At 43.3% G+C, this 12,677-nt stretch overlaps 1 protein-coding gene across 1 annotated transcript in view; it reads right to left on the bottom strand.

Moving 5' to 3' along the window:
* LOC116693391 (sphingomyelin phosphodiesterase 3-like) overlaps nt 1–12,188 on the bottom strand; it is a 96,394-nt gene extending 84,206 nt beyond the window's left edge. The window contains exon 1 of the mRNA XM_032522333.1: nt 11,990–12,188. The gene's annotated coding sequence lies outside the window, so the exon portion shown is untranslated. The remainder of the gene's footprint in view (nt 1–11,989) is intronic.
* Nucleotides 12,189–12,677: the final 489 nt, after the last annotated feature.

The raw sequence follows: 12,677 nt of genomic DNA, 5'->3' as shown, positions 1-12,677 counted from the left end.
CACACACACACACACACACACACACACCTACCTTCCAAATATAAACCTCAGACTGGAAGATTAACTCAACCAAACCCAAATCCTGCTCTCTGCGTCCTCTCAGCAGAGGTAAAGACAAGACCAGCGGTGGAAACATAATCCCTCCATGTTCACACTGACCTGCCAACAGCAGCAGGCAGGCAGGCAGGCAGGCAACCAACCCCCTCTTCATCCCCCAAACACACGCACTCACTATCCACTGCACAGCTGTCCACTCTAAACATAGCTGGAGTGAGATGCACATATTTCACCAACATGAATATAATAAGATAAGTAAATATTCTTTGGCCAATCTCATATGGATTACAAACAGGATCCATTCTTCTTCCAACCCCAATGTAAACATGTTACAGTAATGCTGGAATCTTGGGCCATTCAGTTAACATTAGCAAAAAGCAAAGCTGAACACTTACCAAAGCCAGTGGTTGAAGATTACATACAAAGTCTCTTTAAATAAGTCAGTTCAGTTGGACAGCTGTGTATTTACACAGTGAGTTACTTGGATCCAAGCTCAACATTTCCATTTCATGTTATGGAACACAGCTGAATAGAAAACACAATGTAAAACTAGTCATCGTACGTTTACATTCACCCAACTGTCCCGTTCTTCTTCTCCTAAACCCAACTGTCCCAAAGGGGAAGCCAATTGTCCCGACCCAGTGCGTTTGGATAAAGCGTGTTAGATCTGACACTAAAAGAGACTTTTAGCATCAATAGCAACGCCAAAGGCACCTGACCAAGCGTCCCTGTTTTACGTGATGGGAGTGAGGATATGTTGCATTCTTTATCTTTACCCCATTATACCAATATGTAGAGGTAAAATACAAAATTTCCAAACATGAAGCACTCTTTGCTATAAATAACTCAATCACTATTAGTTTATTAATTGATTCTTTTGATGAAACAAGTAACTCATGGTACCTTTTGACACATGTATGACCCGTGGCACATGTGAAAAACATTTTTTAAATATTAAATTATTTCATCAGGTGTAAATTAAATATTAAAAAGGGAAACAAAAAATATATAAATCTTAATACTACCTTCCCTCTTTTCTGACCCAGTATAGTCTCTTAACAGAATGCACGAGTTGACATTCAATATAGTCTGGTTGTTGACTCTATTGTGATTTGTAGTTCTCAGCATAGACTGTAACAGCTGGGAGAAATGCATTTTAAAATGTCAGAAGATTTTGGTACAAGAGCTTTTTCCATTAATCACATTGACCTATCTTGTATTTTGATAATGCCTCGGTCTTTGGTTATATCAGTAGACTTTGGACATCTTCCATCAGTAGTGAACAAGAGTCCCTGTTGATTTATGGAACATGCATCCTCTATGAGCGTGGAAAAGGCTTTTTGGATGTTGTCCATAAAAGCTGGCTGCAGTGGAGTGTCTCCGTCTCTTCTCAACAATAAATCAGAGGGGAAAACTGTTGTGTTTTTAGATTTAAGACTTCGCCCTCTAGCAGTCTGAAATCAGTAGAATCAAACATTAAAAAGTAGTTTGCTGCATGACTCCCTTGTAATATATTGGATTGTTGAGGATGTTCAACAACAGCATGGCGGGGTCTAGTGTGGGGAAGACGTGGAAGGACACAACATTCGCAGTGAGCAGGACTGGAAGGACACCAGTTCAACTGATGGACTCACTCCACTTCTGCTCACCTCAGTTGGATTTCAAATGAAAACAATAGAAAGATTTATAACAACGGCTACAGAGGAGAGACTGTGTGTGTGTGTGTGTGTGTGTGTTTAATGTGTGCCACTATATATGATGCATGAAATGACCCATATTCTCATGACTCTCATAGCGACATATAATCTGCCCTATGCATCAGTGTGTATCTAGTGTGTGTTGTGTCTGTGTACAAACTAAGTCCCTGCAGCACACAGTTGACCCTGGCTATGTTGTCTGCTTTCTACCGCCACTGAGATCCAGACTTCTGTGTATGTTGAGAAGAAAAAAATATTTTTGACTGTGGTGCAGCAAAGATAGTGTACAATACCATCATTGGTTGTGCATGTGTGTGTGTGGTAAAGTGAATGATCTTGTCCTTATTATTAAAACCTTTATTTAACAGGGTGGTACTTTATGTTAACAACTTGAGGAAACCAGACAGGCAGCTGAATCCAAGGGTGATGCAGGTAACTAGAGAATGTTACTTGTAGTAACTTTAACAGAAATCCCATTCATCTTCTCAATTTGATCATTGGTCCTAATGTCTAAACCATCCGAGGTAGACAGACCACGGGCTGAGAGATTGTTAAAGGTGTAAGTCCCTGTAGAACCCACAAGTCTGTATGAAATCAATCAAGAACTATCTTCATAAATGATGGAAAAACAACTCTAATTGGTGGCGCGTGCTATGTTTCCATGGAAATGTTTACCTCACCCGCTAAAGTCTGTATCGATTCTGTACACAGTCTTTTACCCTAGCCTCATTTTCAGTTTTCAAAATGTTTTTTGCGCCGAATCCAAGGTTTTCTGTTCAAGATAGGCTTGGTTCCAGCCTTAAAGCTCTTTATGTGATCATTTAATGAAACTTCAATGGAAAAATGGAGTGGGGAAAATAACTTCCGGAACCAGAGACATTCAAAAAGTGAGCGGTCACTGTTGAGCTGTATGCCCCTCACCCCCCCACATCATGTGACTGGGGAGACTTCACCATCCATCCAATGGTAGACGGAGTAACTTTCAATATATAAAGTTCTTCGATCACAGTGAACCTATATGCTCAATGTCACAGCAACCCTAACACCTAGCATAATTAAAGTGTAATAATATGGTATTATTGTATTAAGATAAGATTGTATTAGATACATTTGGCTGACGTTTATGTAAAGTTTTAGACAGAGATTTACTAAATGTGTACTTTTCAGACTCGAGCTGTCCAGACTGCTTTGAGTTTTCACACATACGGCTCAGTGTGATTTTGACATCATTACATTTTGACAGTTGTTTAGCAGCTACCACCCACTGTCATCTTGGATGTCAGCTGACCCCTGCCATGTTTATTTTCTGAAAAAATAAGCCACAGACGGCGAAGTCCCAAGAGAGATTGTTCAGGTGAGACATGGATCTTCAGGCAGTAACACCAGGATTGTTATACTACTGAGTGTGAGAGGGCTCATCGGCAACATGCAGGGCAGTGGAGACCAATCAGAGGATTTGGTGGTATACTTGAGACGCTGAGAGAAACAGAGGGTTAAGATTCTGGGCTGAATAAATAAAACTGATTTAATGGGCTTGACTCCCTTGATACGGCACTCTGAGTTTGTGAAGGAGATGTATTTGTCTTTCATAATGTCTTTCTGGAGATACACATGCAGCCATGCCCGCAGGTTCATGTGTCAGCATGGCAGCATGGGTTAATGTAGGGAACAAGTTAGAAACATGGAGGATGCAGAGACGAGGGGAGGATGGCAGACACACATGAGTGGTGGAGGTAAAAGGACACACAAAAGGATGAAGGACCATATAGCCTGAGTGGAAATGAAAGAGAGAAGGAGAGTGAAGAGGGTGGAGGAGGGATTGGTAAGTGAATGTTGATTTATAGTTTGGTCTCTAATCAGCTTCCCAGGGTCTAATTAGAGATAAAGTACTCACATGCTGTAATCATATAGTCCATGTACATGTATATATCTATATTTACATATACATACTGCCTGTTAAACACAGCCTCTTCTGGTTTAGGGTGGGTGCCCCTAACCCTGAGGTCCTTCTTATTCCCATTTAGAAGATGGTGGGTTGAGTTATTTCTAGATCAAGGCAAGGCAGTTTTAGTTGTATTGGTGTCCCTCAATGGTTTCCTATTTCTTATCTATCGGAAAAAACATGAACACAATGGTTTTGTTTAATATCTTACAAAATATGACCATTCAGTTTAACGCTGTGAAATGGCAACTGGTAGGTGAGGGTTAACTCGAGCCACCAGACATACATGCGTAAGGTGAGAAATAAGATCATGGTCTGGGTTAGAATTAAGCTAGTCTCTAAACAAAAGGTTCACAGCAACTGTCTATGTAAGTGGCGAGGGCCGGTCCTGTGCAAAACTGCATTTCAGGTTTATCTCCAGATAATATGAGGCTTCGGTAGTCTGTTTCCCAGATACGTGGGTATCTTTCAAAGTCTTTTTTGTGCAAAATTCTCTCTTGGGAGAACAAAGACTGACATTTTGTGTCTAGAAAGCTGTACGGTAAAATACATTTTCACATCAAGAAGGGTTTTCTCGCGAGCCAGAATGAAGAATGATTACAGCAAGCAAAAGGTTTTTGGGACTTTTACAACTTTCACAACTTTCTAAGGAACTACAATGTTCCTTTAGCCCATTGGTATCTCTGTTTCTGCTGCTTTCTAAAGACCCGTGACGATTCCACAAATTAGTGCGCTGGCTTCATATCACTGTTTGAAAAAGCAACATGATGGAACGAGGGCTACTGGTTGTTGCAGAGGTAGTCTCCTCTGATCCGCGGTGTGTGGTCTGGTTAGTCCACACAGCATTCTGGGATGGGAAAAAGACGTACTCTGGTTTATTGGCATTTCTTTAAACCAATCAGAATCGTCATGGGTAGCGCCAAGGTCCACCTGAAGCCTCTTGAAATTAGTTGTGCAAGAGAAAACTCTGATTGGATAGAGAGTCTAGCTAGCTGTCTGGATTTACCCTGCAGAGATCTGAGGACCAGGTAACCATATTCCGCAGATGGACAGATAGCTAGCGCTGTCTGGATTTACCCTGCAGAGATCTGAGGACCAGGTACCTAGTCCTCAGATTGGACAGATAGTCTAGCTAGCTGTCTGTTTACCCTGCAGAGATCTGAGGCCAGGTAACCATAGTCCTCAGTTGGACAGATAGTCTAGCTAGCTGTCTGGATTTACCCTGCAGATCTGAGGACCAGGTAACCATAGTCCTCAGATTGGACAGATAGTCTAGCTAGCTGTCTGGATTTACCCTGCAGAATCTGAGGACCAGGTAACCATAGTCCTCAGATTGGACAGATAGTCTACTAGCTGTCTGGATTTACCCTGCAGAGATCTGAGACCAGGTAACCATAGTCCTCAGATTGAACAGATAGTCTACTAGCTGTCTGGATTTACCCTGCAGAGATCTGAGGACCAGGGGTAACCATAGTCCTCAGAAATCCACCAGAGGTTACAAAATGCACATGCATCCGGAGGTATTTCCTGTGGCACCAGCGCATTCACGGAAATCAAACGTCATGGATATAGACTATTGCAGGGGTAAACACAGTTCAGGGTTCCAGTCGGTCTTGAAAACACATTGGGGAAAAAAAGACTGTTATAGTGTGTCCACTACAGAGCACTCAAAATGTGTTTTGTACATACATATCTTGGTAAAAACAACATTAATGACTAAAGCAAAGGAATTGTCAATTAAAACTTTAACATTAACAACATAAAAAACAGCTGTTATGGGACTATACAAGATAAAATGTCTAAAGCAGTAACTAGGGCTGGGAAATATATCAATACTGTGTCGCTACATATGAGGCTAGATATCATCTTACATTGTGGATATCATAAGTGTAGTCTTTTCCTGGTTTTAAAGGCTGCATTACAGTAAAGTGATGTTATTTTCTGAACTCACCAGACTGGTAAAACTATTCTATTATTTGCCTTTATCCTCTTAGTTATTATCACAAATCTCATTGTGTAAATTATTTGTGAAAGCACCAATAGTCAACCCTACAATATTGCCGCAATATCACTGTCAAGGTATTTGGTCAAAACACATTTTCTCCACATTGCCCAGCTGTAACAGTAACTTGTACAGCTTTATTTAAAACTTCTATCCTAACCAAAGCGACTTTAAGAGCCCTTCGTTTTGATTAAACGAGTTTCTTTGCTGTTCATACACAACATCCTGCGGAGCAGATGTGGCCTTAAGTAGGCAATCGTAACAAACGTCAAGAATCAGGGTGACTTCCCTATAAAATAGCTAATCCCCAAGGCTTTCAGTGAGTGGCTGCATGTCGGATCCGCTCCACACTGAGGCTGACAGACATCATCACCAATCCATGTGTGATGTGCTTGGCAGGCAGCAAATCCCACCATAACCACCGAGCTCACCATAAGGTGTCTCCTGGGAATCATGTGGGAAGAAGTTACACCTGTGTTCAGAAGGGCTTTCTGGCTCTTATGTACTCCGAACCTTTGTCATTATGTGTGAATAAGAATAAGGAAATGTGCTTTCTTTTAATATTTAGATTAAAAACATTATTCTATTCTGTTGCATTCTATAGCAACAGATTCTCACTGTCAATCCGTAGTAGAGGACGTCTCGGCACACATTGTTAGCTTGCATATGCACATGTGTGTCTTGGCGTGTGTTTGCGTGTGGGTGCATGCCTACTGTTCTGCTAAAAAGCTTTGATTCAACAAAGAGCCAGAGCCGGCTCTACAGGCGAGGTCACACTGCACCAGAAGAACGCCGCGTTGCTCCATGATTATGAACTACAAAAATAGCAATTAACATGGACAGGATCTGTGGATTTTACAGATGTCCCCTGACAGAATTGTCAGAACAGTAAATTGCTGCCATATGAAGCTAGCTAACACTGTAATACATCTTTTAGTGTGAAAACTGACAGCTTTTCCCCCTGGTTAGAGAAAACCATTTAAATAATAGAACAATAGGCAGTAATATGGAAAATTTTTGGATTATATTAGTGGTTGTTTTAGTGGTCTTAACTGAAAGAGAGATGGAGCAGGCATCCCCTTGGCTAACACATATATTTTATAAAATGAAGTTACATATTGAATTGGGCCTACAATAACTATAATAATAATAATAATTACCCACTTCATCATTATATCCCGTTACTCATGAATGATCGTTGATTATCTATTGATTATAAAAACTCACGTTGTTAATATTTTGTGAAAGCAAAGTGCAATAAAGACATCTAAGTCCAACATATTGTGATATTTTGTTTTTCTCCATATTGCTCAGCTGTACTGCGTTGCCACTCGGTCCAGTAGATGCTGGTTTTCAGTAGGCTACCCAACCCAAAGTTTTTTTGGCCAGTGTGATTTTTTTCAACATTACCTCCTATTAGCATCAGCGAAATGCTTTTTGAAACCTTTTGTGAAATCATCATAAAAAGATTGTTTAATTAGTGAGTCAGTCTTTGCAGCCACATTTTAAATTAACATTACGCCGCAGGTATCACACATCCTTCAAGCTTTGCAGGGGCTGATGTAAGAAACAGCAGGCCTCCACTTCAGCAGGCGGTCCACTTCAGCCCTCTCCTCTCCTCTGCAGACCACTTGCTGCTCGAGGTGGGTCTGCTGCAGTCTGAGCTACCTTTGTGTGTTTTTTGCTTTGGATCAGGCCTCTGTCTGAACATGGATCTAAGCAGGAAAACCAGCCCCCCCATGATGCCAGTGGCTGTGACAATGTACTCTATTCAAGCCCATACGAGAGCGCCTAGTGGAGGAGGGGAGAGGGAATAAGAGAGACGCACTCGAGTGTGACGTCTCAGCACACGTCTAAAGAAAAATCTCATTTTCATATCGCTGTTGGAAATGAGCATGATGAAGAAGCAGAGCAGTGGTAGTGGGGTGCTCTGTACAGAGCTTGACATGCCTTCATTATCCGTGATCTGGAGCAGAGGTTTGGGAATGTGGGTACAAGGTCCCCAAAGAGTCCTCCCAGCCAATGGACAAATGTTTTAGGCCTTTAATCACTTTTTGTAAAAATCCTTGAGTGCCCGGACATGTTTTTTAATGACTTTCTTAGTCCTAATTCTTCCTTGTTTCCGTGTAGTTTATTCCCTCCCATGAGCACCGGTGTTAAAAGGATAGCAGAAGCACTCCTGCCACTTTTTTCTTGGACAAATGTTTTAATTTGACAGAAATTGCCATTCACTACAGTACATATTAACAACCCAATTAGAAAGAGAATTAAAAGGATAACTGTGATCTGAGGTCGATCTCTATACTGGACCTATATTACTGAGCCTGACTTTTCATCCAGCGACATCATCACGCCAACATTTCAAATCACACCTGCTAAACATTAGCATGTTAGCATTTTCACTGTGACCATGATGATGTTAGCGATGTGCTCAAAGCACCACGCCTCCTCCCATAAAATCATCAACTTAATCAGAGTGTTTCCAACTGACTGCAACAACGTGGGGGTCTACTGTATGACATAAAATCACCAAATCTGCTTATTACTAAGAGGGCAGTAGGTAGTTGATAATGGCCATAAATCATCTTTATGATCAGTGGCCCAGGTAGAAGCCCTGTTGATGAAAAACATCCATCTTGCTTTTGGTGTAGTGTTCTGTGACCTCTGACCTCCCTGTGAAGACGGATAGCAGAATGAGAATGACCCCTTTGTGAATGGATACAAACTGTCACCACAAATGGTGTCAGTACCCTCAGGGCTAGTCTCATGTTGCCAGACCTACAGTGCAGAGTAAGGCCTGCCCCCCCACACATACATTAATGGCTAGGAAAGGAAAACACTCTGGGTCGGTTGCAACTCTTTAAACCAATCACAGAAGTCTCGTCTTGTGCGTACTAAGATGTAAAATAGTCTTGGGAAGGAACTTGTTCTGCTGGAAGATTTGCACCCCCGTAAAGAAAACACCACATGCAATATTAAATTAAGTTAACAGTTTACACAATGCAGTAACTAAACCACATTATGTTAGCTAAATACATGGTTAAGCGTAATGTGCTCCAACCGGTGTAAATCGGCCCCAAAACGTCCCAGTAACATTCACGTTAGCTCGCTGGCTCGCAGGTCCTGGTTTCTGTGGACCAGAGTGATCCAGACTACCTCAGGGGGCTAATCAAAATCACACACAAAAAGACTTTGAATTGAGCATTTATAATCCAGCATCCAGTGCTGAACACAGTTAAGAATCAACAAGTATTACTGAGGTCTCTCCACCTGCACACAGGCAGAGAAACCAGATCCTGCATTATCAGGTGTCACTGGACTACAAGACCCCCACCTGTCTGCCCTATCCACCCGCCAGCTCCACTCAACCACCTGCCTGCTCTGTTGTGGACAGAAACCCAGTCTGCGGGACACCCGGGGGAGAGGGGGGGGGTATCTGCCTCCTGGGTTGTTCTGAGCTATCGAGCATCAATGTTCTTGGCTCCCAAAGACATCAGGCCTTTAATTTGAGAAATTAGAGATCTAAAACGAACACTTTAAAAACCCACCCAAACATTAACCGGCACATACAGGACATTGTTCCTGTGACAGTTGTATATTCATGAATGCACATGGATATGCCAAATAAAAAGAGTTTGAGCAAGGCAGACTTAAAAGGTACTGTAAGTCTGAAGATTATGTTTAAAGATGTCAACATATTGTGAAGCCTCTACTCCTTTGGAAGGCCGGTCTAAAAGCTGACATCCATCTGAATAACTCCCAGAAACAACTGCAAACATGGTTGTTTTTACTAAAGGCACAGGATTACTCTAATACGGAGATAATTGGGTAAATCTGAGAAGAGTTAGGCTACAGGCCCAGATCTAAATCCACAGGGAGTGGAAACAAACTCACTGTAGATATGAAGACAGAAGCTGAGTAGAACAGCTCTCCATCCTCCTACAGTATATTTATTTAAATGTATACTTCTGCAGCCTGTGACGGTGTTAGCAATGGCATCTTTCACATATCTGCCTGTGCGCCAACATGTCAAGATGAGTTAACTTCAGGGAGCACATTGAGCTGGAGCTGCACTCTGCGAGCACCCAGATGGCCCGTGTGCATCCTGTTAAAGCCGAGTGGAAAGTTCAAAAAGACTTCATACATAAAGTTCAGCATCACAAACACTGGATTCTTTCCAGCCTCGGGACATCCTATGAACAAATCACAAGAAGGGAGGAAGAATTATGACTAAAAATGTAAAACCAGAAGAACACTCATACACTCAAGGGTATGATTTGATGTAAAAATGTTGCAACATTTTTTTTTCAAATATAATAGGAATATTTATTGGAAAAGGAAGGCTTCAAACACTGATGTTCTATTACCAATAAAAGTGATTGCCAGCCACTTCCCTTTAATGTACGCATGTGGAGGAAGGACAGTTTTACAGCCTGACTCCCTTTCACCACATCAGCCAAGACAGGGGAGACGAGAGAGGGAAGCAAGAAAGGGAAGGGCAGAGAGAGGAAAGGGGAGGAGAGGAGAAAACACAAACGGCAAATAGAGGGGAAGAGAGGATTACACAAGAAGGGAAAACTAGAGAGGAGATAATGCAACAAGAAATAGGGAGGAGTGAGAGAGGAAAGGAGGAAACAAGAAGGGAGAACAGAGATGAGGAGAGACAAGGAGGAAACATGAAATAGAGGAGATGAAGAAATCAAAGAGGGAAAGGAGAGGTGAGGAAACAAAAAAATCAAGAGAGGAAAGAGATGTACGCTGGAATCAGAAAACACCTCTCAACAGATGCCCCGGCTCTGGGACGCTGTCCACAGTAGATCAGGACAACAGCAGCAGCCGGTCCACTAACTGGTCCCTGTCCCCTCACCCTGTCTCCTCACCCTGTCCCCTCACCCAGTCTCCTCACCCAGTCTCCACCCAGTCTCCACCTAGTCTCCACCCAGTCTCCACCCTGTCCCCTCACCCTGTCTCCACCCAGTCTCCTCACCCAGTCTCCTCGCCCGGTCCTCTCACCCTGTCCCCTCACCCTGTCTCCACCCAGTCTCCTCGCCCTGTCCCCTCACCCTGTCTCCACCCAGTCTCCTCGCCCTGTCTCCTCACCCTGTCACCTCACCCAGTCTCCACCCAGTCTCCTCACCCAGTCTCCACCCAGTCTCCTCACCCAGTCTCCCCCCTGTCTCCCCACCCAGTCTCCACCCAGTCTCCTCACCCAGTTTCCACCCTGTCTCCCCACCCAGTCTCCACCCAGTCTCCTCACCCAGTTTCCACCCTGTCTCCTCACCCAGTCTCCACCCAGTCTCTTCCCCCTGTCTCCTCACCCAGTCTCCTCACCCAGTCTCCACCCAGTCTCCTCACCCAGTCCCAGTCTCCTCACCTTCTCTCCTCACCCTGTCTCCTGTTGTAAACTGGAAAAACCACAACTGTGAAACCACAGAATTTACTTAATTTGAAGTAAATCTAGAACAGTGGTGTTCAGTGAATCATCCCTGTGTAACTAGTGCGTGTGTGTGTGTGTGTGTGTGTGTGTGTGTGTGTGTGTGTGTGTGTGTGTGTCTCTGAGGGACACAGAAACAGAAGCTACAAAACTATCACCGATTAAGAGAGTAAGCGAAAGAGAGAGAGAGAGAGAGTGAAAGAAAGAGAGAAAGAGAGAGGGGAGTATTTCCACAGTATGTCTTATATTTGGGTTTTTCCTTGCATTCAGTTGCAGTTCTAATCTCATGCAATGAATGCAGTGTGTGCATGTGACTCAGTGTGTATTAGAGATGGGGGGAAAGAGAGAGAGAGAGAGAGAGAGAAAGAAAGAGAGGGGGAGAGAGAGAATGAGTGTTGCTAGTAGAGGATGCCTTATATGTGTGTTTTTTATTCAGTTGCACTGCTGTTCTCATCTCAGACATTCAGAGTGTGTGTGTGTATTAGAGATGGATGTGTGTGTGTGTGTGTGTGTGTGTGTGTGTGTACAGAGAGAGAGAGAGCGAGAGAGAGAGAGAGAGAGAGAGCATCTGATTATGCAAATATGAGTCAAATGTTTCACCCCAGGCAGACACAGCACAGGGTAAGATTTAGGCGCGGCTGGGAGACTTGCCTCAGTGGACATGCACAGTGCTGAAAGCAGGGATGTAGATATATCATACATATCTGTCCTATTACACAAACCAAAAGTGAAATGATCCCAGTGGGAAGGGAGCACGTCAGATTGATTAGCGTGTGTAACCCAGTAAAAGTACCACCAACCCCCCGCTGCTTTCCGACACGCTAGACAGACAAATGGACGGAAAAGAGGCCACTTACTTGTTGGAAATCTGTCCACATGGGCTTCAGGGGCCGCGGACACGCGGCTGATTGTACCCGGGTTCCGGTCCGTGGCCGAGCGCTGACAGACGATCTTTGAGGGGGGGGGGGAAATCCAGCTGCTGGCTGCGGAGCGACCGAGCGACTGGCTGGCTCACCGAGCGGGGGGAGAGGTGTCTCTTCAGCACCGCCACTCTGAACAGCTCCCGCTGACGTCACTGCTGGCGCCAAGGCCACGCCCACTTCCCTGGCGAGAGAGAGAGATGGAGAGAGAGAGAGAGAGAGAGAGAGAGAGAGAGAGAGAGAGAGAGTAGATGCACACATTTATATCTTATGTTAAATTTGTATGTGTCTTTACATTTGTAAAATATTTTTCATATTACTTGATATATATAAGTTTTTACATTTGCCATACATATAGATGTAATATATGATCTTTATGATTTAATATAAATCCATCCAAATATAGTGTTCATTTTAAATAACTGTTTTATTGTGTTTTGTCTGATGCTTTGACGTTATTTAAACTTTAATGCCAATAAATCCCCTCTGAATTTGAATGAGAGAGAGAGCGAGAGAAAGATGGAGAGAGAGGGAGAGAGAGGGAGAGAGAGAGAGAGGAGGAGAGAGAGAGAAAGAGAGAGGAGGAGAGGGAGAGAGAGAGAGAGAGGGAGAGAGAGAGAGAGAG

The sequence above is a fragment of the Etheostoma spectabile genome, chromosome 8 (assembly GCF_008692095.1).
Source record: "Etheostoma spectabile isolate EspeVRDwgs_2016 chromosome 8, UIUC_Espe_1.0, whole genome shotgun sequence".
Lineage (NCBI taxonomy): Eukaryota > Metazoa > Chordata > Actinopteri > Perciformes > Percidae > Etheostoma > Etheostoma spectabile.
The sequence above is the reverse complement of the archived record's forward strand: the minus strand, read 5'-3'. Positions and strand labels throughout refer to the sequence as shown.